The sequence below is a fragment of the Pteropus vampyrus genome, unplaced genomic scaffold (genome assembly GCF_000151845.1).
Source record: "Pteropus vampyrus isolate Shadow unplaced genomic scaffold, Pvam_2.0 Scaffold63, whole genome shotgun sequence".
Lineage (NCBI taxonomy): Eukaryota > Metazoa > Chordata > Mammalia > Chiroptera > Pteropodidae > Pteropus > Pteropus vampyrus.
In genome coordinates, this window is record NW_011888844.1 from 2,284,567 (window position 1) to 2,292,353 (window position 7,787).

The following is a 7,787-nucleotide window of genomic DNA, read 5'->3' on the forward strand; positions in this document are numbered from 1 at the left end:
TCTATTTGATTTGTTTGATGGTAGAATAGATTTACTTAGGAAAGAGGCCAGAGAAAATACCAAGCTTTCCTTTTGAAGGAATTGTGCTGAGATTTGAAGGAGCAAAAATGGATAGATGGCAAAGCTGAAGCATAGGACTGGCCCTTTGACCAAACTGAAAAATAGAGCAAGTCTATCCTAGCCCAACTTCCACCTTTCTGTCCATATAATATCTGAAGTGCTCTATGTTTTCCTGATATCTTTTCCCCTTATCACACTCAAACTTTTATGTCCTCTGCCTCGATCTTTTGGCTAGGGAATTGATAAAATACCAGTAAGTTATTAATGAGAAGAATTGAGGTTTAATCTCTCATCCTCTGGAACTTCAGATTTGGGCATTAACTCAAAGGAGGGAGCAAAAATGTTACACACTGTGACGGGCTACTAGCTGCTAGGGAATTTCAGGGACAATGTGTGTTTTCCATGTCCCTCATATAACACTACGTGCAGGGATTCCCACTGCCTGCATGTGTACTGCAAATTCTAGTAAAGGATTTAAAAACTAAGGGTGTTAAGGTGATAAAGAGGGAAAATGGGAGCTGTAGCTCAAATTAATGCTATTGATTTCAAACTATGAAACATTCTACACTTAGCCATATCATAATGATTTCTAGAATTATTGGCAAGTAGACCTTCTGCAGAATGGTACTGACTAGGATAATGTACACATTCCTTATGTTTACTAGCACATATCAAGAAGTGCCATACTGAGACTCTAATTCAGGTTTCTGTGCCCGACTCCAAAACCATTTTTTCCAAAATCAGAATTTCCACACAAGGCATAATTCACTCTCCCTGCTTTCTCTCTCTCTTCCATTTTTCCAATCCCATTGAATTCAATTCTGTTTATCCCCATGCTCTTCCTGCTCCCTGATCTGTCCACCTCTCTGGTAGCTCATCTATTGTGACATTCCCATTCTCTTGTGAGCAAATACTTCCATATCTATGTGCAAGGAATCTGGAACCAGAGGGCTTGGGTTCAAATTTTGAATCCACCACTTATTAGCTTATTTATGTGAACTTAAGCTGTAAAATTAACTTCAATTTCTTGATCTGTAAAATGGGGAGACACCATTAGTTCCTGGAAAATTTTAAGTGTTCAATAAATGTTGATCTATTATTATCTCTCTTCTAAAATCTTAATTTAATTAAAATATGGATTTTTACCTGAAAGGATACTTGAAACTTTATCTTACTCCAGTGCTTCTCATTCTCAATATAGATGGTCATGCTTGCCTCTACAATCACCACTCCACCTTAGTATTTCCTCATATATGTATCCTCCTTTCCCTCCATTGTAAAAGAATGTGTTCCTGTTTTTCTTGGTTAACTCTTTATCTCCCATCTCTTTCGCAACCTAACTTTTTTCTTGTATCTTTCATCTTTCCCTTTCCACTAGTTCCTTCCCCTCAGTCTGCAACTCCCCTCAAGAATCATCTCTTCCTCTCAAATATTCCCTCAGCTCTATTGGTTACTCAAATTTTGGTCTTGTATCTAGTCTTTACATCACTATTAAACTTTTCAAAGGCAGACATGTGGCATGAATTTTACAGGTAGAGATTAATATTCCAACTTCGTCTCTAATATTTGCAAGCTGGGTAATCTTGAACATGTCAATATCTATGAGTCAATTTTCTCACACAAACATGGAAATAAAAATAATTATCTCTTTGAATTGTGAGAATGAAATACTATCTGTTAAAAAGTGCTTAGTACAGATAAAGTTCTGTTTCTTGATCTTGGTGCAATTAAATAAAAGTGTTCAGTTTAGAAAAATTCATTGAGCTATATGCTTATCACTTATGCCCTTTTTGTATATATGTTATAATGTGTGTTATATTTTAAAAGATAAATAAATGATTGCACTGTTCCTGGCATGGAATAAGTGCTCAATAATTGTGGCTATTGTTATTTTTATTTCTAGTGATTCTAATTTGGATTCTACCTCTATTACTCCAAGTTCATCAGTGATCCCTAATCAATATATCCAATACCTTTTCTTGTTTGAAGAATGAATACCATCACTTTGAATTTTTTCTTCCCTTGGCTTCTATAACATGCCTGGGCCATTCCATTCAAATGCCAGTTGATTTAGCCAGGCTGTTATTAGCAAATCTCTTTTTAATTATGGAAAGTTCTATGAATTCACATGCATATAAAACTTTCCATACATATAAATACATACACACACATACACACACACACACACACACACACACATACACATATATACATATATCTGTGTGTGTGTGTGTCCTTGTAAGAATTGCAGAGCTATTATTAAGGAGTTTGTCAGAAAGGTTAATTTTGACAGGTTATTTGAGTTGATAACAACAGGTGTGGAAACGGATATATATGCAAAGTAGGATTTGGGAATCATCTGCATCGAGCAATAGTTTAATTCCAAGAAATAAATAATATTATCATGGAGGTGTATAAAAAGTTTATATTTGTCAGAGTATGAGGAAGAATAGCAGTAAGGGGATAGGGAAGGGATTTTTGGAGAAGTAGGATTTGAGTGATAATAATGTTTTGTCCAGAAGTCAAATCTTGTGTTTGTGATATGTAATTAATTGTATATTAATCTCTGGAGGTAAAATTGAAATTAATGCAACAAAAAGTGCAAAATATCATTAAAAGTTACTGACATTCCCATTTCAAAGATGGTAGAACACCAAGACAGGTGTTCTACCATCTGAGTTCGAGTATCATCCCTGCTACTTAGCTAGTATGGCTGCACTGGGTAAATAACTTAAACCCCTGAGCTTCAGTTTTCTCATCTTCTGATGGATATAATAGTTTCTCCTCTCAATCATTTTCAAAACTTTGCTGTGTGGCTCAAATAATATACGTAGAAATACTTTACATCACATGGCATCACACAGATGCAGGAGATGTTTTGTAAGGTACTTGTTACATATCCCCTCCCATATACCTGCTATGTGATTGGCTTCTACGACAGTACAGCAAATGATGTTAAGGAGAGCGATGACCAGTAGATGGATGAAGTCTGTGGCTTAAGGGAATAGGTTGGATTTGGAAGGCATTTTCCAGAATACAGACCTGGTGGTGAGCTCTTTTGCTTTTAAGAGTCAGTGTTGTCTGAATTCCACCCTGGACATGACAACCTGCTGCTTATTCATAGGTGAGTCACTCTTCCTTATAAATTTATAGCCCAAATCTGGCAATCAACTGTGCCTAATTTGTTTGGGGTATCAGTGAAGAGAATGGGAAAGAAAAAAATTTGAGGTGCTTTTATTGTCACTGCTTTTATTAGTTAATGTTGTAAAGATGTAAAATTGATATTTTAGGAGCTAAAGATGTGTTCTATTTAGATTCTCAGAAGGATATTTGTAAGTGTGTGATCTGGAGAATTGCATTTTATTGGAAATGCTAAATTTCAGGATTAAATGTTTGGTAAATCAACTTTATAACTGCTATACTTTTCATGGAATCTTTCCTGCTTATAACAAATCAGAGGTCTATCTTGTCTGAGATACTTGAGCCTTACCAGAAAAAAGAGGGACATATGAATGAAGTGTCATTACACAGTTAAATTGGATTCGTGACTTCACTTATATCTTAATAAAATAAGGAAACATGCTGATAGCACTTTTACCCCTGTCCTGCTTTGTGGCAGGACTTTGCAAATGAAGTAGAAGAGACAGAGGAAAAAAACAAGATACTCTGTTTATGAAATGATATATTCAAAATGGCAAATCCATAATGTCTCTGAACAGCTTGAGAAACTGTAATTTCTATACTAATGTATGCTGTAATTATTATCATGGAAATAGTGCCAGATTCTTTGCAAATACTCCTCAGTAGTAATATGAAACTCACCAAATACAATGTAGTTGTCATTTATCAAAATAAGTTATTGACTTTTATTAGGTTTTGGTTAATAGTTATTATAAAGTCATGAATTTGGCTCTGTTAACAAAATATAGCAGTGGCTATGTACTCATAAGAATTTAGTCTTATTTTCCAACAAATGGTACATCATTGGTTGAAGGAAATGAGAAAATACATATGAAAACTCTTTAAAATCTATGACCTACGACTGTTTTTCATTCTTAGTTTTCTTTATTACATATATTTAAATACTTAAATGTACTTATAAATACATATATTTAATATAGTATATGTGTGTGTATTTTACATACATATATATATATAATGTGTATATAATATATATAATCTTAAGGGACAAATGGCGAGGGGATTGGGGAGTAATTAAACCTTGCCAGGTTTCCCTGTTACCATTCAGTACACAAAGCTACTGCTAAATTACAAATATTTTACAAGGAAGGTTGGGAACGATTATTAACAAATTTGCACAGATTAGTTTATCAGATTGATTTGCATGAAGCTGAAACCCTGGAAAATAACAGCAAATAAAGTGTTATGCTCTAGCTCCAAAAAGATATATCTCATTAATTCAATAACAAATAGTAAAATTTCCACAATTCGAATGTGCCAGCTCTAATCTAGTTTCTGTGACTTCATAGACTTTTAAATGACAAATTCAACTAACAAAATATAGGTTTTGGCTGCAGAAATCCAAACGCTATATCAATAATAATAATCATCACTTAAATCTGCATAGCAGACATGTATAAGATTCAAAGGTTGAAGAAACAAGAGATAAGCTGCTTTGAGACAGCTGATTAAGGTAGCAAACATCTGTCTTTTTAAAGTAGATGTGAACCAGAATCTTTTACCCTGCTTGCTGATTCTAATAATTTCATTTGGTCAAAAGTGATTCATATATGTTGACACTTGTAAAACACTGTTTTCTATATTGCTTCCGCCCCTTCCTACTCACTTTCTCTTGCTTTCCTTTCTTATTATTGGTGTTTAGATGTTTTGGGGTTGTTTCTTTTGGTTTTTCACACCCCATTCTTGTGTCTAGATTCTAAGAGACAGAAACCCTATGTATAACTTCTTCCTGAAACTTTCTCCATTTGCTTGAGATGCCATTTAATTCTGGCAAGTATGCGGTTTGGTGGAAGGAGCACTGTACTGAGGTTCGGATGCCTGGACTCTTTTTTCTAGTTCTGCTACTAAATTGTTGTGTGACTTGGAACAAATCTTTTCTTTCAAGGCTTCAGTTTCCTGATCTGTAAATGAGGGGAGTAGATAAATTTATTTTTCATGTTCATTCTAGTTACATTTAGCATTAAATTATTGTTTGGTGGACCAAATGGCTTCCTTAGGTGAAATGGAATGCCTAGGGAAATATTTTCCAGTGAAAAGGGCTATTAATAGAAATTTTGATTTAGTTTATTACAGCTTTTAGACATTTGTTTTAGTAAAGAACTTACATAAATGTTTTCGTCTATTATGGTACCATATCTGGATGTACAGCTTTAGAGACACTTGGTGTAAGAAAATGAATATTCGGGCATGATATCGAAGACTCCAATAACATGAGAGAATTATTTCAGCTTTGTTTAAAATGCGGTTCACATATTCACGAGGTCAAGGGATGCAGTGTTCTGGTGATAATGTGTTCAAATGAAGCAAAATATTCTTCTAAATTTCATTTTGAACAGCAAGTACTAGTCCGGGTGCACTTTAAACCGGCATTATCTAAATCCATAGCCCATCCAGATGGGAGCTACTCAAACTAATCATGAGAGTGTAAGGCTGATTGTTAAGAGTCCCTAGTTCTAGCCTTTCCCCACCGCTGACGACCCGCTTCCAGTCTGCGCCTCAGTTTTACAGTCTAAAACGTTAGATTAAGAAAGGGAAAACAAAGTGGATTTGCCATAAACGCTAGAGAAGGGCATGTGTTCACTTTAGGCTCAGCATTCCAACGAAGTCTCTTTTACTGGGAAATCTGTGACCACCTGTTGTTTCCAGGTTACTTTTTTTTCTTCTCTTGAATTCACGCTTACTCTGAGAGACTGTTTAATCTTCTCATGAGAACCCTTAAACCACGCCCACAGATTTTTGGACAGTACCTTAAACAAAACAAACTTTTTTTCAACAGGTATTAAGTGCGTGTGAAGGGCGAAGACCAACTCTCGAGCCAACCGCCCACCCCACCCCCACACCAGCGTAGGGTCGGGCAAGAGCTACGTCATCCGCAGCAAGCGGCACGCGGCGGCGCTGGGGGCCAGCGGTGACCCGCGTGAGGGGCTCGGGGCAGCTGGGAAAAATCTTTCCCCGACCCAACCGCCGAGTTGGTAGCTGAGGGGATCCTGTCCCCGTGGCGTCGGGCCTGAGAGGGTAGAGAAAGAGGCAAGTAGGAAGGTCGCTTGCTGTAGCCCTCGGGTGCGGCTGTAGGGGGATGTGTTTACTTTTCTTAAGAGGAGCCCTTTGAAAGCTCTGACCCGCGAAGCGGTTTGAGGAGAATAGTACTTCTTGAAGGTAGGAGGCCTACAGGACTGCCCGTGAGGGTGACCAGGTGGCCCTCAGTCTGCCCGACCCAAGTGGTCAGGCTGCTTCGGCCTCACACCCCATTTTTGAGTCCCCACATTTCAGACAGAGACCCCAACGGACAAGTGAGGGGATCTTTGTGTGAGGACAGGGCTGAGAAACGGTCCTACGAGAAACCGAGCACAGAAAAGGGGAGTGTGGGGACAGTTAGTTTGGCCAACTGACAACTTGGTGGGACGGAGCCATAGACTAGATGACTCTGAGGTGAAAGTCTTCTGAGATTCTCAGGGACAGCGTAAAACAACTGGGACAAAAATAGCAGGGTAGGGGCGCTAGTACAGAGAAGGCTGACTTCAGCCCAAAAGGAGGAAAATTTCCCATAGAATTTTCGCTGTTGGCAAGTGCACGTTTCCTTATGCTTTGTGCCGTTTCTATGGCGGCTATTCCAACCGTCGAATTATAATCTTTTGCTTAGATATCACCTCTATTTTTTGTAATCACCTGGGTTGATGATTCTTCCTTTATGTTAATAATATAATAATCTGTCTCAGCATTATTTATATTATTCTCTTACTGAAACCATGCTCAGGTCAGCAAATATGCTTAATACTTTGTTTTAAATCTTATTGTCTTGCATATGGCTGATAGGACTCCTGTGCTTGTGCGTTTAAAATACATTAATCGTAATTAAAATGCTAACAGTTGGGGGCCATTCAGCTTCTAGTTTATCTTCCTACATAGGCTATGGACCCAAGCCTTTTAAAATAAAGGAATATAATTGGAAGGAAAACAATTTTCAAAGTTAGTCGATGTTCATAAGAATAGAATGAGGTCTTGAAGAAGGAAAATTTCTACTATCTTAGATCGTTGACTTGTTTTTATTGTTTGTTTTGCTAGTTTTGTTTCCCCTTTTCCTTTTTGGGGGGTCTTTTTAAAGCTGAAATGAAAAACCTTGGTGAATGTTTGCATAAATAGTCATATGGATTTGCAAGAGGAGAAAACAGGCAATAGTCCTCCTCTTATCTGTAGTTAAAGAAAGCAATGGAAGCTAGAAAGACCCAAACAAACACCACAAAGAAAGAGAAAAAAAGAAGAAAAAGCCATTTAGATAGATTCAAGAAACAATGTAAATATAAATAGCCAAAATAATAGGAAAAATGCTGTACATCAAAAACCCCTTTTCTTGAAATTAGAGGATATTAGATGATGTTATACAATCATAGAAAACACAACCATACATTTTAATTAGTGAAATCCCCTGTGCCTGACACATAGTAAGCACATAGTACCCATTTGTTAAATGTGCTTGAATAAAATGAAATTTTCCTCTTTATTTTAAACTCTGCTGAATGCCAGAATTT